General features: G+C 40.1%; 1 protein-coding gene across 14 annotated transcripts in view; it reads left to right on the forward strand.

Annotated features, from left to right (window-relative positions):
• The window catches only part of MITF (melanocyte inducing transcription factor), a 168,217-nt gene that overhangs the window by 118,351 nt on the left and 25,051 nt on the right, over window positions 1–24,815 (forward strand). The gene's annotated exons all lie outside the window — the stretch shown is intronic.

Genomic DNA, 24,815 nt, shown 5'->3' on the forward strand with positions numbered 1-24,815 from the left:
GAGGGGGGGTGGGGTAGGAAAAAACAAGGGGAAATAGGTTACCTTGCATAATGACTTAGCCACTCCCAGTCTCTATTCAAGCCTAAATTGATTGTATCCAATTTGCAAATGAATTCCAATTCAACAGTCTCTCGCTGGAGTCTGGTTTTGAAGTTTTTCTGTTGTAATATCGCAACTTTCATGTCTGTAATCGCGTGACTGGACACTACAGTGCTAATAAACGATGGTCACATAAACACCACCCTATACCGGAAACCTACTGACCGCTATTCCTACCTACATGCCTCCAGCTTTCACCCTGACCACACCACATGATCCATTGTCTACAGCCAAGCTCTGCGATACAACCGCATTTGCTCCAACCTCTCAGACAGAGACAAACACCTACAAGATCTCTATCAAGCATTCTCACAACTGCAATACCCACCTGTGGAAGTGAAGAAACAGATTGATACAGCCAGAAGAATTCCCAGAAGTCACCTACTACAGGACAGGCCTAACAAAGAAAATAACAGAACGCCACTAGCCGTCACCTTCAGCCCCCAACTAAAACCACTCCAACGCATTATTAAGGATCTACAGCCTATCCTGAAGGATGACCCAACACTCTCACAAATCTTGGGAGACAGGCCAGTCCTTGCCTACTGACAGCCCCCCAACCTGAAGCAAATACTCACCAGCAACCACATACCACACAACAGAACCACTAACCCAGGAACCTATCCTTGCAACAAAGCCCGTTGCCAACTGTGCCCACATATCTATTCAGGGGACACCATCACAGGGCCTAATCACATCAGCCACACTATCAGAGGCTCGTTCACCTGCACATCCGTCAATGTGATAATATGCCATCATGTGCCAGCAATGCCCCTCTGCCATGTACATTGGTCAAACTGGACAGTCTCTACGTAAAAGAATAAATGGACACAAATCAGATGTCAAGAATTGTAACATTCATAAACCAGTCGGAGAACACTTCAATCTCTCTGGTCACGCGATTACAGACATGAAAGTTGCGATATTACAACAGGAAAAACTTCAAAACCAGACTCCAGCGAGAGACTGTTGAATTGGAATTCATTTGCAAATTGGATACAATTAACTTAGGCTTGAATAGAGACTGGGAGTGGCTAAGTCATTATGCAAGGTAACCTATTTCCCCTTGTTTTTTCCTACCCCACCCCCCCTCCTCTGACATTCTTGTTAAACCCTGGATTTGTGCTGGAAATGGCCCAACTTGATTATCATACACATTGTAAGGAGAGTGATCACTTTAGATAAGCTGTTACCAGCAGGAGAGTGGGGTGGGGGGAGAGAGAACCTTTTGTAGTGGTAAACGCCCATTTTTTCATGGTTCTGTGTATAAAAAGATCTTTTGTATTTTCCACAGTATGCATCTGATGAAGTGAGCTGTAGCTCACGAAAGCTCATGCTCAAATAAAGTGGTTAGTCTCTAAGGTGCCACACGTACTCCTTTTCTTTTTGTGAATACAGACTAACACGGCTGTTACTCTGAAACCTGAATAAACACAGTTACACAGTGCTGCAAGTTCTGCAGCCCTTCCTGCACATAGTAGTCTGTCGAGTGTGGTGTGCCACCGAACAAGCTGTAGCTCAATCAGAAGTGATAGGATTGATTTCAGGAATCCCTGAGTGAAATTCTCTGGCCTGTGTTATCCAAGAGGTCGGACTCAATTATCATAATGGCCTTTTCTGCCCTTAAAATTTATGACATGACACATGGGAATAAAGAGATTAAAGGATCCCTAAAATTCCAGGGATGATGCCATGTAACAGTGTTATGGCTCGCTAGATTCAAGATCTGGAAAACCTGTCTTACAGAGAATGACTGAAGAAGTGAATCTGCCTAGTTTTTTATCCAATAGAAGGTTGAGAGGTGATGGATCTTGCTGTAGAAGTACCTATATGGGGAGAAGATGTATGGTAAGAGAGGGCTCTTTAGTCTATCAGAAAAAGGCATAACAAGATCCAATGGCTGGAAGCTGAAGCTATGACAAATTGAGACTAATAATAAGGTGCAGATTTTTACTGTGAGGTGTAGTTAACCATGTGAATAAATTGCCTACAGGGGTGGAGAATTCTTCATCACTTGAACTCCTCAAATCAATATTGGATGTTGTGACGCATGGGCAGAAAGGGTCAAGCGTCCTGCGGGAAGAATGACTCAAATTCAACCTATAAAGACATATAGGGAGATAATGTTTGTGGTTTTGTGTATTTGTGTATTTATATATGTAGTGGTCAATAATGTAATCAACAGTCCCTGTCTATGCTGTATTCTGTTAATTCAGAGATCAAAAGAAATCCTAGCATTGTCTCTCTTTGAAATGTGTAGCCGATCATCTGCAAATGGTGAAAAACAGGCCTCATGTTAATTCGTGTAGCTAAGTAGCGGTGATGGATCTACTTCAAAATCATTCTGATTACCTATTGTAAGCCAAGGGACTCTGACCTGTCAAAGAAGGCTTGAAATTATATAAAAGATCCTTGGATCCTGATCCTGACATCTGAGATCTGCTTAAGCTTCATCAGGGGAAGTTTGAGTCGCCAGATTGAGATCCTAGTTAAGCTGTTACATCCTGAATGTGATATTGGACATTGGACTATAACCTATGGACTAAATTCCAAAAGAACTCTTTGCAACCACAAAAGCTTGCCATCTCTGCTGTGAATCTGAACCTCAAGAATTGAACTCATGTCTGTATGTGTATTGATCTTTTAACCATACTCTTTTTCTTTTTTAATTGTAGTTTAGTTAATAAGAATTGGCTGTAAGCGTGTATTTGGGTAAGATCTGGAATATTCGTTAACCTGGGAGGTAATGTGTCCGATCCTTTGGGATTGGTAGAACCTTGTCTTTTATATGATAAAGATTTTCAGTAATCTTCATCATTCTTGACTTGGGTATCTGGGTGGAGGCCTGAGCCTGGGTTACTTGAAGGGAACTGTGTTGTTGGCTTCTGGGCAACCAGTGAGGTAGTAAAGAAGCTGTTTTGTGCTGGCTTGGTAAATCTAAGTATTGAAAATAGCCACCAGCTTTGGGGATTGTCTGCCCCATTCTTTGCAGTTTACCCTAATTGAGTGATCTCAGCTGGCCCCCCCTGGGGCTCCAGTCACAGATGTCATTCTAAAAGACATGCTCTAACTCAGTCAGAAGTCAGGGGCATGATACCAAAACCACTTGGGGAAATTCTATGGTCTTTTCAGGAACTCAGACTAAACGAGCATGATCGTACTTTCTGGCTTTAAAATCTATGAATTTGCCTTTCAGCTGAAAGGATCCCAAAGTACTTGATAAACTGTTATACGACTTGGTATGCCAGGATCGCTTCACTCCCAACTGAAACATATCTGTACTTGGGGTGGAACACTGAATGCTGTTGAAAAGCTGCTGCACTAATGTCAAACAGAAACAACAGGGGAATTTAGGTAAACTCCATTAGATTTTTACTTCAAGAATCCTTGCACAGAATCTCTTTTGGTATAGAGTGACAGCACTAAGCCCAAAGCACTGTTGAAATAACACAACGAAAGGTTTAGCAGCTTTGCGATACTATATCCACCAGACCTGTGTGTTGTGGGAGGAAAGGTTAAGTTGTCGCCAATCCATGGTTAGCTACATTATTTTTATAGGTATCAGAGTAGCAGCCGTGTTGTTCTGTATCCACAAAAAGAAAAAAAGAGTACTTGTGGCACCTTAGAGACGAACAAATTTATTTGAGTATAAGTTTTCGTGATGCATCCGATTAAGTGAGCTGTAGCTCAGGAAAGCTTATGCTCAAATAAATTTGTTCGTATCTAAGGTGCCACAAGTCCTCCTTTATTATTTTTATATAATTATTATATTATGTAGTTTATATTATTTTTATATAAATCCTAATGAAGTTAGTTTATAAGGTGCATCTTTACTCTCTTTTCTCCTTATGCTCTGTCAATATGAAATAAAATCTTCTGGAAGAAAGGGTGGAGCTGCTCTAAGAGAAAACATTATTATTTTATTATTATGTATGTATTGTTCCAGTCTTATGTGGGTTTAGGAACTTACACGACCTTAGTCATTTACTATGGTCAGGAAACTCTTGAAGCTTTGGCTTCGGACAGCAGAGTTTTTGTTACTGACTTGTTTGGAATCTGTGCCATGTCTTTTTAAAATGACTACACTGACATCAGCAGAAGTGGGTGGTTGTTTTTATTTTTTAAACAAACAAAGCATTTCAAAGAGATGATTTTCTCCCTTAGGGCAATGTACCCAATACATATGGCTAACCTTTCCCCTTTGAATGGAGAGGGTGAAATGGCTTGTCTGCTGATGCTTCCAGGCACCTTGATGATTCTAAAGTATTAAAACAATCTTAGTTTTAATACTTTAATATCTTAAACTAAAGAAGACTTTAGAGTAGATCCTTGTCACGCCCATATTGCCTCTCCTTGTAGTGACAGTGATTTTGTTTTTTACTTGACTTTCGGACTAAGTGATTTTTTTTAAAGGATGTTCTATGAACTTCTTGCGAAGGTGAATTGGTCTGGTTCTATATACTAAATCCTGTGACCCAAATCCTGCAAAGAGATTTACTGCAGCATTACCCTGACACTGTTGGCACTCTGCACAGCAATAAGACACCCCCCGCCCCATCCATGCATCCCTTTGCATGATCAAGGTCTTATTTTGAAGTTAAACACGCAAAAACATGTCTAGGTATTCTGGTGTGGCAGGTGATAAGTTGTGATATCTGTCCATTACATTATAGCTAGTACCTTCCCTGTATCTGCTTTTTAGCCCGTTCTGAGCAGCAACTATCTACCTATATATTTGTGCAGTACCCAGTGCAATGGGATCCTGATTGAAGTCTTTTGATTCCACTGTAGTGTAAACATCATTATTGGCTGCTAATTGTATTACACCAGAACAAAGAATGAACAGGTAGGGCTGACCCTCCATAAATATGTTTTTGGGGAAATGATTCATCCTTTTCTCTCCAGATGAGCAACCACTCTTGTCTTCTGAGTAACTTAATTAGCCCCTCAACTTGCCAGGGAAGTGAATAATTAAGTTTCCCTGGTATAGTTAGGTTTCTCTATTGGGATACTGAGTAATATGACTAAGGGGGCTAACAGCAGTTCATATTTGTAAGACTGGGATGGGCATGTGAGAGATCCACTGAACATTATTGAAAACTGATTCTCTTAATTGTGGAACATATAGAAGAAGCTTTCCCCTTTCTAAATGGCTCCCTGTTCTGCATGCTTTAGTCTGTCTACCCCAGCTGTGTTCTGCTGTTTCTAGAACGTGTCTCCTTAACAAAGTCTGGATCATGTAATGCTCTATATTCTGTATGTTAGCGGCTGGTCCTCTCATTGTCCAACTATTAATAAAATGTTCTACTGCTGAGACTTTAGATCACAGCTTCTTTGTTACTCTGCATTGTGTAGTGCTTACATTGTAGGAACTGGAAGAAGACTCAGGTCATTTCTTTGCTATTTTAATCTGTTCAGAGTTTAAAAGTGAACTCTTGTCATAGAATATCAGGGTTGGAAGGGACCTCAGGAGGTCATCTAGTCCAACCCCCTGCTCAAAGCAGGACCAATCCCCAACTAAATTATCCCAGCCAGGGCTTTGTCAAGCCTGACCTTAAAAACTTCAAAGGAAGGAGATTCCACCACCTCCCTAGGTAATGCATTCTAGTGCTTCACCACCCTCCTAGTGAAAAAGTTTTTCCTAATATCCAACCTAAACCTCCCCAACTGCAACTTGAGACCATTACATTCCATAGGTGGAAAGAGCTTGAGATGAGACTAAGGTTAAAGGCCACCATAGATGATCAGCATCAAGAGAAGATTGCATCAGAGTCTCTTTACTGGCAGAATGTTCTGAAAAGGCTCATTGCCACTGTGAGAATGCTTGCTACCCAAAACCTAGCATTGCGTGGCACTTCAGATCAGCTATATGTGCCAAACAATGGAAACTTCCTTAAAAATGTGGAGCTGATGGCTGAGTTGGATGCTGTACTCCCGTGTCAAAGTGTTTTGAGAGGCACTGCCACAATTGTTCTTTTTGGGTTTTTTTTTGTTTTTTTTAAAGCACCCCATTGCTCTAGAATTAGTCTTCATTGCCTACGATTGGTACTAGTAATGAGGTTATCAGGTTGAATTTTGTGGAGGAGGGGCCCTAGATTTATAGAGGGAGGAGGCTGTTACAACTAGGGGATCCTGTGGTTTTTTTACTTAGCTCAATGACTTCAGTCTAGGGAATGTTAGGGGAAATCAGTTACTCTCTTGCAATTGTGTGTGTTTGTGGGCCGATTCTCTAATGTGTTTTTAGGTGATCAGCATGATATGGAGATGAGATGGCATCTGTGACTGGCAAGGGACTAGAAGAAAGCAGTTCCTGGCAGCAGGCGCTGTGGTGAAAGCTGTTGGAAGAATTGGCAATCCTGTTGGAAGGGACCAAAGACGGAGGAGGGAGTAAAGATACAGAATATTTAAATTAGGTTGGACCAAGTCCATGGATGCCTGTAGGGAATAAGGAGGGTAACTTGGAATTGGATTCTAAAAGAAACTGGGGAGCTAATGGAGTTGTCCGAGACTGAGGGATGTGGCCATTCATATTTATGCTGTACTGAACATGTAAGACGGTGGAGGGAGGTAATCTGTACGTGCTGGAGAGCAATCTACTTGTTTTCCTCAATTGCACTCGTCACTCTGATAAATGAGTGCCTGAAAGAGAGAGGGAGACCACAGAGAAAGGAGATAGAGACATGGATGAGGTTTTCAATTGGCAACGAAGGGGTAGATGTACATGGGCAGTGTTAGGAGGTTGTGGTAGGCAGACTTGTGAACAGAGGAGATGTCTGAGCAGAAGGGATGAGTTCAGAATGGAGGCTGGTGTCGCAGTTACAGAAGCTGCTGGCAAACCAGGATGTTTGAGAAGAGGAAGTAATGAGGAAAGACTAAATTTTTGGAAGATGCTCCCAAGAAAGGTACTTTTCTTTGTCTGTCAAACTGAACATAACCGACATGATGTCACACCTTTACTTATGTACAGCAGAGAGGGAGAAAGGACTCATTAAAGGGGTGAGCAAATGTGCTCTCTAAAAGCGAAAGCTATGCTTAAAGGTAGAGAGAAATTGGTCAAGATGAAGATGAACCAAAAAGGAGTAGAGACTAAGGATGTGGGACTTCCTCATGTGTGGGTCTGGTTCGGAGAAAGAAACTCCACTATAGAAAGGTATGTGAACAGAGAACAGAACCTTTACAGTTTCTGAGCAAATTCTCTGCTGGTGTAACTCCATTGAAATCAGTAGTTACACCACTTCAGAATTTGGCCCCTTGTCTTCTGCTGTCAAATATTTCCTAGAGGAAAGGTTCACTTTTATATCTAGTTGTGTGTGACTCCGAGGACTGGGCTGTTGTCCACTGTGCTGTGAACTGTAAGGCAGTAATACATTCATGAAATGCCACTTACACAATGATGACTGGTCTAATCCCATTGCAGAGTGATGCTGATGTTTTTGATGTGGTATTTAATTAAAAGTTTCCAGGCTGTAATGACATGACTTATTTTCACCGCAAAATATGATCACCATTAAATTTAACAGTAACAGAGGCAGGTTCTGGTTTTGATGCTTGATAGCATTATTTAGACCTGTTGGATAACTTCAGCCTTTGGAGCAATAATTAACTTTTTTTGCATGATGTAAAAAAAAATTTCAGTGTTAATTTTGGCTTTTTTGGTTTACTGGCAGAAAAATAGTAGTATTTACTAGAGCAGCTGAGGCAGTAGAGTGTTGGGTTTGCATAAAGGTGACTTGGATAATCTTATTCTTAAAATGCTTGATCATTGTTTTCAGTGGTATTGAAACTTTTTTTTAATAATTCAGTAGGTTTAACGTAGACATAAATAATCTCAGAGCTCATTGAGCAGGAGGATAAAATCAAGCAAATCAGTAGGAAGCCAGCCTGTGTCTCCTTCATGTGAACGAAGGGTATATCTACGCAGCTGCCATTAGATTGTAGTTGCGGCTCCGGCACTGTAGTAAAACCACCCCCGCGAGGGGAGAAGCTACCAGCGCTGGGAGCACTCTCTACACTGCCACTTTACAGTGCTGAAACTTGCATCGCTCAGGGGGGGCGTTTTTTCACACCCCTGAGCGAAGAAAGTTTCAGCGCAGTAAGTGGCAATGTAGACAAGGCCTTAGCGACTTTTTTTTCAGGCTGTTTCTAATTATCACGTTAATAGCATGATAAAATGAACGCCTTTAAATTGTTTTTATGCTGCGGCTTATTCAAACTTTCCATATTCAGGCTGACATAAAAGCCATTATAGGCTGTAGGCAAAGTAGTGTAGATTCTGGCTTACTTTTTTTTTTTTATTTTATTTAAACTATGACGTCTAATAGCTTTGGGCACTTAAACTACACAGCAATATTTTGAATTAACAAAATCTTCATTCTTTGCTAAATTGTTCCCGTGGCACTTAGTATTCATTGCAAAGTACATAGCCTGAAAACAGACATATTTTAAAACAAGTGTTCTTTGTGCTGTGACCAGTGTTGGTGAAACGGTTTTGTTAAAGTAAAATAAATGGTACTTCCTAAAATAAAATATATTAATTTTGTATTATACTTCAACATTTCTTTAACATGTTCCATTGTCAAGGCTTTTTTAATAAATACGCCAAAACATTTCTAAGCGCATTGGGGTTTTTTTTGTAGGCCTTGGGAATTAGGATTTCTGTGTTCTGTTCTGACTCAGTGTGTGACCTTGGGGAAAGTCTTCCAGCATGTCTGTTCCTTAGTTTATCCGTGTGTATGGTGGATATAGTAATACTTCACTGGGTCTTGTTAAATTTACTTCATTGTAAAATGTTTTCAGATCTTCAGAAAAATGTTGCAATGTAATCACAAAAAGAGCTTAATTTACTGCTGATTTCGGAGTATTGCTTTTTTGGTTCACAAAACCTTTGTTTTTTTGCCGGCATTTGGTATGCTTCTGCCTCTTATGAATTTGGGCCCAGATTTCCCCTTCCTCCCCATGAGGGGCTGAGCAACACTTGCAGCTCCTGTTGATTTTGATTGGCATTTTGGGTGCTCAGCACTTCTGAAAAGCTTGGGTTACATTCAGCAATATGGGCCCAGTCACTGAGTTGCAGTAGATTCAGAACTTAAGGACTGAGCTAGTTCCAACTGAATCTTTCTATGGGAATTGGACCAGCATCTAAAGGAGAAAGTCTTTGTTTTGTTTGTTTTTTGGGCTTGCTTTGTGTTTTGGTTTTTTTTTTAACTCTGCCATAATATGATTCTTCAATTGATCATGTGGAAGAATTTACATATCTGGCCCTGTTGGTAGTGCAGGCTCTATATAAAAAGTAAACAAAAATGCTCCTTAAATCATTTTAAGGGCTTGTCTACATTTAAAACACTGCAGCAGTGCACCTTTGAGGTCTACACCTTTTGAGGCGGCACCGTTGTGGCACTTTGGTGAAGACGCTACCTACGCTGACAGGAGGGGTTCTCCAGTTTCCATAGGTTCTCCACTTCCCCAAGAGGTAGCTTGCCTGTCAACCTCGAGCTGTCTACATCCGAGGTTAGGTCAGTTCAACTGTGTTGCTCTGGAGTGTGGATTTTTCACACCCCTGAGCAATGTAGTTATACTGACCTAGTTTTCTAGTGTAGACCACGTAGAGTTGTCAACTCCGACAGAAGCTACTGTGGGAGATTTTTTTTTTTTTCTCCCAACATGATGTATTGTTGTTTTCTTAATAATCCTATTAAAATCTCCCAGATTGCTTTCAATAGTCACCGGGAGATAGATGCTGATTCTGGGAGACTCCAGGCCAATCCTGGAGGATTGGTAACACTAAAACCAGGCCGAAGAAAATAGCAAATATCAACAGACTATGGGACTGATCCAAAGCTCATGGATGTCTGAGGAGATTTTCTGTTGACTTCCATAGCCTTTGTTAGGACCCTGTATGCGAAACTGCAAATTTACAAATAAACCCATTTTAAATTTTATATACATATTAGGGCTGTGAAGAGATTAAAAAATGAATTGCAATGAATGTTTTTGAGTGTAATTATGTAACAAAAGTCTACATTTGTAAATTTCACTTTCATGACAAAGAGATTGCACTACAGTACTTTTATGAGGTGAATGGAAAAACACTATTTCTTTTATCATTTTTACAGTGCAAATATTTATAATCCAAATAATATATACTTTGATTTTAATTACAACACAGAATACAATATATATGAAAATATAGAAAAACATCCAAAATATTTAATTTCAATTGGTATTCTATTGTTTAACGGTGCAATTAAAACTGTGATTAATTTTTTAAACAGGATTAATTTTTTTGAGTTAATCACGATTGACAGCCCAAATAAATACATACACACACACACACACACACACACACAGAGAGAGAGACACTCTCTCTCCCTCACTTTCTCTCTCACACACACACTCTCACACACTCTCTCACACACACTCACTTCTTTGGACTCCAGGGTATTACCTTTCTCTGTGACACCCACACACGGACACATTTCTTAGGACTTTTTCCTTTCTCTGTGCCAAGGTCTCGGATTTCAAACACTTAGAGCAAACTAGTGAGCTTAATCCTTCCCCAGTTTTGAATACTGAGGAAGTTAAAACATGTACACCCATACATCTTTCACCTTTGCTGCTGCCTGGCCATCTTGATTCAAAATGGGATCTGTTCTTGCTAGAAAAATGAGTAAATGTTTGCAAACTCCTTGGTGGCAATGAATGAGCAAACCTTTGCTGAGCCCATTTTGGGGTACAGTCATAACTTTGATTAAAAATAATCCATTTAACCCAAAACTTTGCATGGGGGTTCTTTTTTTTACCCAAGCCTGTTATAGTACCTGATGTTACATAACCAAATACAAGAATTCTTATAACAGTTATAACTCATTCTGAGTTCTTGCTATGGCATGCAAGGTGAGTTCATTGACTAGTTTCAGCTCTTAATCATTTTAAAAAAAATACTTCAGTTATGCATCTCAGTGGGTATATCAGTGAACTACTGAGCTTTCTAAGTTTCTGATTGAAGTCCAGGCCAACTGAATATTGAATGAAAGTTAGTTAGTTACCATCCAATCACTATGTGCTTTGCATAAAATTTAACGATTGGTCTTAGTCCTTTCCGTAATGAATAGTTGTCCAAAACACAATTGGTATTTAATGGCACCTTCTTTAGCAGCGGAGAAGTGAAGGACTGAATGGACTTGAAGGCTGTACTTGGGAGGCAGTGACCATGAGCTGGTTGAGTTCAGGATCCTGACGCAGGGAAGAAAGGTAAGCAGCAGGATACGGACCCTGGACTTCAGGAAAGCAGACTTCGACTCCCTCAGGGAATGGATGGCCAGGATCCCCTGGGGGACTAACTTGAAGGGGAAAGGAGTCTAGGAGAGCTGGCTGTATTTCAAGGAATCCCTGTTGAGGTTACAGGGACAAATCATCCCGATGAGTCGAAAGAATAGTAAATATGGCAGGCGACCAGCTTGGCTTAATGGTGAAATCCTAGCGGATCTTAAACACAAAAAAGAAGCTTACAAGAAGTGGAAGGTTGGACATATGACCAGGGAAGAGTATAAAAATATTGCTCGGGCATGTAGGAATGATATCAGGAGGGCCAAATCGCACCTGGAGCTGCAGCTAGCAAGAGATGTCAAGAGTAACAAGAAGGGGTTCTTCAGGTATGTTGGCAACAAGAAGAAAGCCAAGGAAAGTGTGGGCCCCTTACTGAATGAGGGAGGCAACCTAGTGACAGAGGATGTGGAAAAAGCTAATGTACTCAATGCTTTTTTTGCCTCTGTCTTCACTAACAAGGTCAGCTCCCAGACTGCTGCGCTGGGCATCACAAAATGGGGAAGAGATGGCCAGCCCTCTGTGGAGATAGAGGTGGTTAGGGACTATTTAGAAAAGCTGGACATGCACAAGTCCATGGGGCCGGACGAGTTGCATCCGAGAGTGCTGAAGGAATTGGCGGCTGTGATTGCAGAGCCATTGGCCATTATTTTTGAAAACTCGTGGCGAACTGGGGAAGTCCCGGATGACTGGAAAAAGGCTAATGTAGTGCCAATCTTTAAAAAAGGGAAGGAGGAGGATCCTGGGAACTACAGGCCAGTCAGCCTCACCTCAGTCCCTGGAAAAATCATGGAGCAGGTCCTCAAAGAATCAATCCTGATGCACTTGCATGAGAGGAAAGTGATCAGGAACAGCCAGCATGGATTCACCAAGGGAAGGTCATGCCTGACTAATCTAATCGCCTTTTATGATGAGATTACTGGTTCTGTGGATGAAGGAAAAGCAGTGGATGTATTGTTTCTTGACTTTAGCAAAGCTTTTGACACGGTCTCCCACAGTATTCTTGTCAGCAAGTTAAGGAAGTATGGGCTGGATGAATGCACTATAAGGTGGGTAGAAAGCTGGCTAGATTGTCGGGCTCAACGGGTAGTGATCAATGGCTCCATGTCTAGTTGGCAGCCGGTATCAAGTGGAGTGCCCCAAGGGTCGGTCCTGGGGCCGGTTTTGTTCAATATCTTCATAAATGATCTGGAGGATGGTGTGGATTGCACTCTCAGCAAATTTGCGGATGATACTAAACTGGGAGGAGTGGTAGATACGCTGGAGGGGAGGGGTAGGATACAGAAGGACCTAGACAAATTGGAGGATTGGGCCAAAAGAAATCTGATGAGGTTCAATAAGGATAAGTGCAGGGTCCTGCACTTAGGACGGAAGAACCCAATGCACAGCTACAGACTAGGGCCCGAATGGCTAGGCAGCAGTTCTGCGGAAAAGGACCTAGGGGTGACAGTGGACGAGAAGCTGGATATGAGTCAGCTGTGTGCCCTTGTTGCCAAGAAGGCCAATGGCATTTTGGGATGTATAAGTAGGGGCATAGCGAGCAGATCGAGGGACGTGATCGTTCCCCTCTATTCGACATTGGTGAGGCCTCATCTGGAGTACTGTGTCCAGTTTTGGGCCCCACACTTCAAGAAGGATGTGGATAAATTGGAGAGAGTCCAGCGAAGGGCAACAAAAATGATTAGGGGTCTGGAACACATGAGTTATGAGGAGAGGCTGAGGGAGCTGGGATTGTTTAGCCTGCAGAAGAGAAGAATGAGTGGGGATTTGATAGCTGCTTTCAACTACCTGAAAGGGGGTTCCAAAGAGGATGGCTCTAGACTGTTCTCAATGGTAGCAGATGACAGAACGAGGAGTAATGGTCTCAAGTTGCAGTGGGGGAGGTTTAGATTGGATATTAGGAAAAAGTTTTTCACTAAGAGGGTGGTGAAACACTGGAATGCGTTACCTAGGGAGGTGGTAGAACCTCCTTCCTTAGAGGTTTTTAAGGTCAGGCTTGACAAAGCCCTGGCTGGGATGATTTAACTGGGAATTGGTCCTGCTTCGAGCAGGGGGTTGGACTAGATGACCTTCTGGGGTCCCTTCCAACCCTGATATTCTATGATTCTATGATACTTTTTCACATCTTAAAAATGGCTCTTCCAAGATTGGGGTATACATGCAGCGTGCCACGTAGAATCTTGTGTTGCCACTGCCATGCTGTAGTGGCTCTGGATACCAAAACCTCGGTACCGGGATTGACAGCCCCAGATACTGGTCACAAACAACACATTGCTGAAAGGAAAGAGGTCTAAATAAAACACTGCATTTGCTTCTACTTTGGATGGCATTAGGGAAAAATCAAACCTATCCTGTCCACGGACTTGGTGAGATCCTGTGCCGCACTTCTAATTCATTTAGCACAGAAGTCCTAGCCCACATAATGTGAGGACTAAGATGGCTGCAAGTCACCTTTGCAATCCCCCACCCTGGCTGCTCTTCCCTTTGGGCCACAGTGCTGTGGTTTTGCTCCAACATGCCCTCTATGCCAGGGCTTGCGTAGAGGTCCTTGGTACACAGCCTTATGGCTGTCTTACACAGTGCCTGCAATGGGGGAATTCTCCCACAGCCTGATATGAGGCTTTTAGGGCACTTTTACATAGTGCAAAAGAGCTTGATGCCAAGATGGGGATCTCGTCCACTGTGTACAGCCCATCTTCCTTATGGGAAGGCAGATGAGGGATGGGTGACCCAGGGAGCTGATCACACCACTTAAAGGCTTTACTGTACATGTGACATAGCCTTATCATGAGGCAAGGGGGGACAGTTTCTAAAGTTTTAAAACTAATCTGTGTTTGCCACCTGTCTGAGACTGAATTAACTATATAAACTTGCCTGTCATATAAATGTAATTTCTTTTAACATAAGAGGCAATAGACACCAATAATTGACTATCAAGCTTGGATGCCATTTTCTCATCTGTTGCTTAGTTTGTACATCTTTATATTACCCCAGGTCTGAATAGGCTTTCATTGGTAGCAACAGGTCTCTGTTTTTAATCCTGGGCACAGAAAAAGGTTGGGTATGCATTGTAGGTTTTCTCCCTGTTTTTCCCCTATTTTTTGTGTTGGCAATGGAAGGCTCTTGACAGGAAGCTGCTGCAGTTCTTACATTCACGTTATTTCTAATTTTCTCAGCTTCACAAATGCAACAAAGTAGAGGGCTTTTTCAGGAGCGGATACGAGTGGGGTCAATTATGGCAAAAAGTTAATACGTATTAAAATACATGAATAGTCTGCCCAAAAAAAATTGGTCAGACCTTTAGAGTGGCTAAAATCTGTCTTTAAAATCCTGTTTCTGGAATATTTTGCTCCTCTGAATCTGTTTTCCAATGAAGTAGACATAACCAATGTCTGCACCTCTTTCAGTTGATGTGGGTTTGCATGGCTTATACTTTGGTATCATTAATTGTTAAATGATACAGTATTTTAACCTTTCTTTAAAATCCCATGACATTTAGCTGTTTGAGTAACAAAAAGCGCTATTGAGCTGGGAAAATGAACTCAAAAGTATTTTATCCGTAATTATAATCTGCAACTCCTAGGGCAATTTAAATGGAACAAATGCTCGTTTTTGTTTATTTATTTTATTTTATTTTATTTTCTTCTCTTGGATTATAAATATCCTCTGAATCTCTGGTATGTTCCTGTGCCTGGTCTTGCCTCTGATATGCAGAGAGATTTGGTTTAGCTTTATTAGCAAGGTTCGATGACATTTTAGAAGAGGAGATTCTTTTTTCTGTGTAATGCATGGAACTCGGGTTTCTCCTTTCCTTGCTGATGGGGGGCCACAGATGTAAGCCACGAACATCTATGTTGACTTGAGGCAGAAAATCACATGGCTCCTGTAACACTGTCAGTGGTCAAGGCCCAGATGAGAATCAGAGCATTCTTGTACGAAATACCGCGCAGAGCGGTAGACATAATCCATACCCTGAGGAGTTTACAGTCTTCAAATCGTAGGTGTAAAAGTTAAATGCCTACGAATGAGCTATCATCACAGCAGGTCAGGGTTAAAATGGGAAGGGGAAAGAGGAAGACACCATATGGGCTGGAGGTTTTGAATCCCCCAGAGTCCTGCTTATATAATTGCACTTAAACATGGAACTTCAGGGCATGTCCTGCACTCCACTCTGTTATGCTGCTGCTTGATTAGTTGTGGTGTTGGAATATAGGAACAGTGGGGGGAGAAGGAAGAGCGCAGATGGGCAGAGAGCTTCTCTTTTCCTTTTCTAGTCATGAACTGCTGTTTGAGAAGCTTACAGCTTGCTTGAATATTTTTGCTGTTGGAATTAGTTACCACAGATTTCCCGTCCCCCAAAAAATTCTTGGTTTATAAATCACTTACGAGCTGTATGGCAGAAAATCATAGAATCGTAGGACTGGAAGGGACTTTGAGAGGTCTTGTCCAGCCCCCTGCACTCAAGGCAGGACTAAGTATTATCTAGAACATCCCTGACCGGTCTTTGTCTGACCTGCTCTTAAAAATCTCCAATGATGGAGATTCCACATCCTCCCTAGGCAATTTATTCCACTGCTTAACCACCCTGACAGAAAGGTTTTCCTGATGTCCTACCTAAAGTGCCCTTGCTGCAGTTTAAGCCCATTGCTTCTTGTCCTATCCTCAAGATGTTAAGGAGAACAATTGTTCTCCCTTCTCCTTGTAACAGCCTTTTATGTACTTGAAAACTGTTATGTCCCCCCTCAGTCTTCTATTCTCCAGACTAAACAAACCCAATTTTTTCAATCTTCCCTCATAGGTCATGTTTTCCAGACCTTTAATAATTTTTGTTGCTCTTTTCTGGACTTTCTTCAATTTGTCCACATCTTTCCTGAAACGTGGCGCCAAGAACTGGAGACACAGCTCCCACTGGAGTACAATGGAAGAATTACTTCTCATGTCTTGCTTACAACACTCCTGTTAATATATCCCAGAAGGATGTTTGCTTTTTTTGCAACAGTGTTATGCTGTTGACTCATATTTAGCTTGTGGTCCACTATGACCCCCAGATCCCTTTCTGCAGTATACCTTCCTAGGCAGTCCTTTCTCATTTTATATATGTGTAAGTAATTGTTCCTTACTAAGTGCAGTACTTCACATTTGTCCCTATTGAACTTCATTCTATATACTTCAAACAATTTCTGCAGTTTGTCCAGATCATTTGGAATTTTAATCCTATCCTCAAACACTTGCAACCCCTCCCAGCTTGGTATTGTCTGCAAATTTTGTAAGTGTACTCTCTATGCCATTATCTAAATCATTGTTGAAGACATTGAACAGAACTGGACCCAGAATTGATCCCTGTGGGACCCCACTTAATAATCTCTTTCAGCTTGACTGTGAACCACTAAGAGCTACTCTCTGGGAATGGTTTTCCAACCAGTTATGCATCCACCTTATAGTAGCTCCATCTAGGTTGTATTTTCCAAGTTTGCTTGAGAAAGTCATGCGAGACAATATCAAAAGCCTTACTAAAGTCAAGATATACCATATCTACTGCTTCCCCCCCATCCACCAGGCTTGTTATCCTGTCAAAGAAAGCTATTAGGTGAGTTTGACATGATGAGTTTTTCAAACTTTTCAGAGAACCAAAAAAGTTAAAACAAACCAACAAAAAAACCCCCAAAACCTTGATTTCAGGTCAAACAAAATATTTTGTTTAGTTTCTGAAGGCTTTTTACCTCAATTTTTTTATTGAATTTTCGTTTGACTTTTACTTCAATTTTATTTTGAATTGAAAAGTCAAAATATTTTGTTTCAGAACTACCATAGGAAAGCACTGATTATTTTTGGTGGGGGGTGGGTGAGGGTAAGTAGAAGAGGTGGGTGATTTTGGCTAATTTTTCCTTTTTTTCTTTTTGGCAAATTCAGCACTAATAGGCAAAATGTTTTGATTGACTCGAATCTGAATTATTTTTGGCAAAAATGGTTTTTGTCTGAAAAATTTCACCCAACTCTACTTAAGAGATGCATAATAATAGTTTGCAGAATTTAATTTTAGAAAGTAAAATTGGACGTGCAAGGATGGTAATGTGGCAGATAGTATATTGTGTTCATCTTCAGTCCTATCTTGCATCATACTACATCATAAATTCACTCATTGAATGATTCCCTATGAACAGAACATTCTGCCGAAAAAAATAAGCTACAACAAATACATAAACTAAAAGAATTATGATTGATAATACAAGCTGTACTAGATTTATGCCTGTAGTCTTAAAACTCTATCCCAAACATACCAAACCCATTTATGCTTTTGGCTTTGTGCAGACGCCAAATTTGAATTTTGGTGAGGAAGGAATGAAGAGTGACATTCAGAAGCTATGGGGATGTCATTTTCCTTGTTCTCTCTAGCAGATGCCCCTAGTAGCAGAGAAAATAGAATGTCAAACAAGAATACTTTTACTCAGCACCCTTGTCAGGTCTTTATGTGGGCATTTCATTTAATCCAGGTCTTCATCCTGGCACTTTTCAGGCTATTACTTATATACATGATGACCACCAGACTTCATGCTGAAATTCCAGCATCACCCCCACATCCATTTATCCATGTTCAAAATTGCTTTTTAATCTCTTGTATTTATTCTACTTCATTATTCTAGGAACTTTCTTACTTTAAGATTACTACATGAAATAAATCACCCTTAGACCTGGGATGAGAGAGTTCCCTCATTGTCCCCATGAAAATTCATTTAGATTTGGCTGAGTTACCTATTGCTCAGTACAGAATCCTGATGCTAAAATCTCTGTGATCATTCTGCAGTGAGCATGTTCCTCAGTATCTTGCTTTACTCTGGGAAATAGAACTGAAACCTCCAGTCAGGACACAGACAAAATTATCTTTCTCTCATCAATGTACCCTAGAGGACAGTGCACTGAACTGGGAACCCGCAGATCATAAATTCCAGACTCATTTCTTCTAACTGGTGTTTAATAATTCTGTGTCCTTCATAAACCACCTTGTTGAATGATCAAGGCCTCAAATCCCACTGAGTGGTGTCCCAGATTGGGATTAGCAGTATGGATTCTGTTATGGCAGATTCAAGTTCCATCCATTTTGCCACACTGCCTCCTAGAGGGAATTGTCCAAATGTGCTCGGTTATGCAGTCTGTAAAATGAAGTTAGTCATTAATACATAACTCAGTATGATACTCATCCTGCACGAAAAATACCAGCCTACTCCTGCAGCCAACTCTAGTACTTAATCCTTTAGTTGGGAGTGTGCTGCAGAGCTGAAGGTCAAACCCAACACTTCTTCCCCCAGAGGCTGCTGTTGTAGCACTGATAGTGACGGTTGTCATAGCCTGTGCAGCTTGAGAGTATACTCAGTATACTTAACACGTAGGTAGCTCTATGAAGGTGGGAAACGCACTCCATGAATGTTCAGAAATTTTTAGCACAAGGTCTCTAACAAGCCTTACTGAGCATGTTAAAATGGCAAGTAAATACAGGGTTCCCATAACTATATTTAAAAAGAAGAACTGTTATTAACAGTATTTGCATATCCCAAAACATGCCCACAGAGAGGTATGTCAGAAAGCATATGCAACATGTAGTTAAGTTTGCCTAAGCTTTTCCATTATCAGCCCCTGTTTTCAGTTGCTTATAAAAAGCATTTTCACTTTAGCTGAAGGTTTCTATGCTTGTGCTCCCCTGCAGGCAAAAGTTTTTTGGACAATTTCAGCAAACACAGTTCAGCCACTTCAGAGAATGGGAAAAGTAGATAGTTTTGATAGTTAGAAACCTTTTTCATCTATTTCTCTGAGGAGCTCTGGTGTGCCCACATCTGAGAGCAGGGAATTGAGATATGATAAGGGAGTGTCTCTACAGTTAGGAAGCTGCCTTTTGCTTTTCCCAGGAAAGTCCACCCAAATTCGTTGTTTGACTTTCCATTGCCACTTTCACCTAATCCTGTATACTGTGTCCAAAGGTAGAAGTTATCCATCTCCATCTGATAGCTCAAAATACTCTTAATTAATCTTTTATGCCTTACGTGTAATAAAAATAACACCCGGCAAAGCAGACTTCTATCTTCCTGTAAAACTAAGGTCCCTTGTTTACGCTGAAATTGAAAAACATCCGTCTTGATATCCTTTACAAATATAGTATGCTTCACAGTTAGACAAACACCTCTTAGAGTCCTCTTTATGGAATCATGAATTAGTCTCTTAATAACTCTTCTTATACCCTGTGTGATATGTAAGCCACATGCAAGTAAATGGTGTTGATTCACAGACCTAGTTTTGCATTACAGTAGGACATGTCTACACTTACCTAGGGCGTGTCTACACTTACCTCCGGAGTGATCGATCCCGCAGAGGTCGATTTATTGCGTCTAGTGAAGACGCGATAAATCAATCGCTGAGCGCTCTCCGCGTAGACTCCGGTACTCCACCTGAGGAAGAGGCGCAGGCAGAGTCGACGGGGGAGCGTCAGCAGTCAACTTATCGCAGGGAAGACACAGCAGTAAGTAGATCTAAGTACATCTACTTCAGCAACGTTATTCATGTAGCTGAAATGGCGTGACTTAGATTGATATTCCTCCCCCACCCCACCCCCTAGTGTAGACCAGGCCTAAGATTTGGTAAGGTGATGGAAAGTATCCTGATAAATACATCAAGCAATTTATAAGCGTTGTGAAATATTTCCAACATATACCTGCTAGAGGATGGTAACTGGTGACCCTGTAGGAGTGGGAGGTGAGCAGATGAGCCTCTGCCGGGTGTGGGGGTTGGAAATAGGATTATAAATAACCAGGCTAAGAGCAGAAAGATAGTCTGGATAGAGAAGAGAATGTATTTATAAAATGTCTTGGGCGAGAGATTTAATATTATGAACATATAAGGAATAAACAAGATCTACCTACAAATTCCTAAAGAAAAAACGGACAATTGCATGCAAAGGGACATCTTGTAGATTGCAGAAAAATGAGCAGTTCAAAGCTTTTTTGAAGTATATAGAACACAATGTACGACCAGGTTCAGAACAACCTCAGAGGGACCTCCCGCAACTTCTCTACACTACAATAGCTCCAGCAGCCTACATCAGGCCACAGATGTAGTTCCCACCTACAGTAACCAACTCTAGAATATACAGTACTCTCCGACACCTCTGCACAGTACTTGTCAGGATTAGCATTATAACTCTGGACCCACCAACCCACTGGATGGGAAATATCTTTGATTCTCTAAACCAGTAGACAAATATGGAACTTCTGAGATGTCCCTTTACTGACCTTGAGTATGGGATATAATGGATTTGGAGGAAACAATTGTCAATATAGTATGCATTATGTGTTTAGAGTTAGTGTAAACCATTAGCTAAATATTTGATGAGAAAATACCCTAGCTTTGTTAACCATTCTCTCCTAGTTATAAGGTCTGGAAAAAAATGAATCCATTAACTTTCATACATTTTCGGTTATTGTGGCGGCTGCTTGTATGGTCTAGGGAATCTTGGAGCCTAATACTGATTTTACTTACACCATGCATAATATTAGCAGTATGCCGCTCCAATGGGTTGGGAGGGTCCTTTCACATAACAGGTAAATAGGATCTTGCTCCATCCATTTTAATTATGGGACCATTAACAAGCAGTCTAAATATCCAGAGACTTTTTTTAAAACCTACATGGGATACTAATGTTGTTCAGAGTAGTTTTTGATAGCTAGCAAAATGCAGGCTTAGTGTATTTGTAGGAGGAAAAATCCAAAGGAAAGGTGAGGTGTATATAGGATGACTTGGTCTCTAGCTGTTGCTCGGTTCACCATTACTGAAAATAAAACCGTGTTTTAGCGCCAACAAGCATCTTCTATTTCTGAACTCCATATAATACTTCTGCTAATGCAGAGACATTGTAAATTCCCCCAAACGTTCCATGTGACTTCACTCTTTCCTTCCATATGAGGCTCACTTTCCCCTACAGAAAGAAAAGGAGTATGTGTGGCACCTTAGAGACTAACAAATGTATGAGTCATTCGCAAGACATTTCCTTGCTTAAACCATCAACTGCCACTTATTTCCAAGGAGGGGACATACAACAGGGAAAGGGGCAGGCAATCCATACTTGTACATCTTGCTATTACAATAAAACCATCTTTGTCAAAAGTTAATGGCTTTGTTTCAAAGCTTCCTCTCATCCAGTTTTTGGTGTTATTTCCCAAGGTACATCACCTTTCATACCCTTCTACTTTTTCTCTCACAAGTGTATATGCATTTTGAGGCAGAAAGTGTCTTTTCCTACATGTTTGTATAGTATATCACATAACCGTGTCCTGATCCCCTACTGCGGCCTGCCATACTGTAATTTAACATGTGCTAATGTTTACAGGTGGACAAGGAAAATTATGGATTTTTGTTGTTAGATTTCTGATCGGAGTCATAATTTTTATCTGTAGGAAATTTGTCATGGTATACTTATCCAGCTCAGAATAAGCTTAGGAACCTCAGTAATCCTTTGGAAAGGAAGATAATGCATAAACTGCTTTCGTAGATTTCCTATTCATTGATGAAACAAATGAATTTGTGTTCCTTCAAGTAAACAGCTATTTTTTTTCCATCCATGAAAATCCTGTTTCGCTTGGGCCATGGTTGTAGAGGAAGTTAGTTGTAAAGTTAATTTGATTTGCGTACTAAATAATGGAATTAATATAATTAAATCACACAAATAACTGTACAAGTATCTTTGTAAGTTCTATGATATTCAAGCATAAGAGGTTTAGTCTTCTGTGTTCATGGTAGTATAGACGCAGACGCTAATTGCACATGCTACGATATTAGTGTTTACAGAAATCGGAAAAAAAGTTTTCAACCCAAACTTTTTTGATGAAAAATGTAGAAACATATCAATTTTTCAGTTCAAAATGACACTTTGTTTTCAAAATTCCTTCAATTTTATTTTTTAGAAAGTTCAAAAATGTTTAACTGCTTAAAATCAAAATGAAATTTTCATGAGACCAAAACAATATATTTTTTCAGAGTTGCCGGCAAATTGAAAAATCCATTATGTGCACAGCTCTTTTTATAAACCTTACATGCCATTTGGTTACATATAGGTGTATTTCTGTTCTTAAAAACTGTGTACATAATCACAGCACACACACGTTAAAGTGGACAATCTAGAGCTATTTCTATCACTACAGATCTGAATTATTCAAGCCCAACTAAGTATCATGCAGGTTAATAAATTATGTTAAAATCCCACTTTCTGTGGCGATTGAACAGGAATAGTTCGATATGCTTCCCTAACAGTATGAACGCAAACAAGCTCGTTGCCTGTTTTATTTTCCAACGAGTTTTGGATGAAGCCTGTTTTTAATTACAGATCGTAAAATTGTGTTGGGACTTTTCTAGTAATCCATATTCTCTCTCCATGCCAGAAACTAGATACTTACAATGAGTGTCAGATCAATGTTTAGGTCCTAATGTAGACCCAAGTCTGATAAAATTATTATGGTATTCCCTAGGAGTTGGTGAGGAAGAATAAGGATGACACTGCTGAGAGTGGATGTTTTGCCCTAGCCTATGTCCTCCCAATTCAGATAGGGTTAGGTAAGATAGGAGGAGCGTGACAATATACAATAAACATGGAAGCTCAGCATAGGACTAGACAACCACATACAGCGTACACCACTGCCAGTGAATACTGCATCAAACTCGTAGCATTTTCTTGCAGCTTCCGCTTCTTACTTGGGACATACAACTCTTAACCTTACTGCTAAAGAAAACTACCATTGTCTGTTGGTATGACTGGAACTAAAGATGAATAGGGAATTGGCCTTGAGCTAACTGTCAATCTGACTTTGATAGCCCATCACTTAAAAGGTCCTTTTATGTTTATGAAAAAGCATGACGTCAAAGCGATGGGAAAAAAAATAATACCAATATTTAGGGCTAAACTTGCATGGCTTCCAAGAAAAGCCCCTTGTGTGAACTGTTTATTTCTCAATGTGCGTAACTAATTAGCTTGGCTTATTATAAGCCTGAGCTGTTGTAGTAAAATTTCTTCCGCCATTTCAGGATAGCTTGTTTATGGTGCATCTGTATGTGAGCCTTTGAACTGGAATAACAGAAAATAAAGGATAAATGCTAAGCCATTTCCCTGGTTAAGCTAGGAACATATAGACATGCTGGAAATGCTTGAATATAATCATTATCAGGTGAGTTACCTTACGCTCACTTTACCTGTTAAAAATGATTGGTTGCAGAGGTTGTCAATAGGTCGACTGTGGGCCAAATCTGGACAGCTAGATGCTTTTGAATGGACCCCAACATCTTTTTATTTACTTATTTTTTATTATTAATTATTTTCCCTAGAGTCTATACCTTGACTGTATCTTGACAAAAATAATTGACTACCCCTGTGTGTGTGTATGTGAAATCCTTTTAATCTGTATATTATCTGGTATATTTTATTTGTTTTGTTCCACAAAAAGTAATTAGGGAGATGTGATACTTTTTTTTGTAGCTGTTCGGCAACTGAAAATAATTTTATCACTATCAAATTTTATTTGAAAGTAATGAGCTTTTTCAGTATGATGTGTTTCAATTTATCCTTTATTTTTTGCTGATAAAAGCAATACTGTTCAGTGTCTGATAAATACAAAATTGCTCTAACAGTGGTGAAAATTTTACTTGGAAGGCTGTTGCCTTTCTTTTATTGCCTACGTGGTAGCATAGGCTCATTTCAGCGTGAGTGATTTCATAAAAAAAAAATTCTTGGAGTTAAAAGGCTGCTCTAATATAAAATTTCCTATTAATGAAAATGTCTGAGCATACTGAATAGAAAACTAATTTAACTTAGATTTTCAACACTGAAATATTTCTGTTCAGTCATCTGTTATTTCCAGTGGATGTTTTAAAGAGGCTATCCTCGTCTCTCTCAAATTATGCTGAATATATATAAGCATTAAGTGTTCTATTTGCAAAGGAAATTACATTTCTAAAACGTAATTATTAATTTGCTTAATTTTGTTTACATTTGTTGTTTGAACTAAAAATATTTTACTGTTTTTTTCAAAAAACTTGTCAGCTATTTCAAAAAACAGAACTCACTTGACCGTTGACCACAGGAGACCAACCTAAGTAACTTAATTTTATCACTTAAAATCAACAGAATATTGGAAAAATAATGAGATCTGGAATGCTGAATTAAGTTTATGAGCTGCAATTGCTGGTACATTAGGAGGCAAATAGCCATTTCTTTGGCTATTGTAATTTGCCAAAATGCGATTGACTTCAGTGGAGCTATCAAAGATTTGCACTAGCTGAGGATCAGGCCTATGAAGTATATCTGGGATAAACGTGCATCTAGAACAATGTTATAATGACTCCACAAAACAATACTGCACTATTTT

Source organism: Lepidochelys kempii, chromosome 7, assembly GCF_965140285.1.
Source record: "Lepidochelys kempii isolate rLepKem1 chromosome 7, rLepKem1.hap1, whole genome shotgun sequence".
NCBI lineage: Eukaryota > Metazoa > Chordata > Testudines > Cheloniidae > Lepidochelys > Lepidochelys kempii.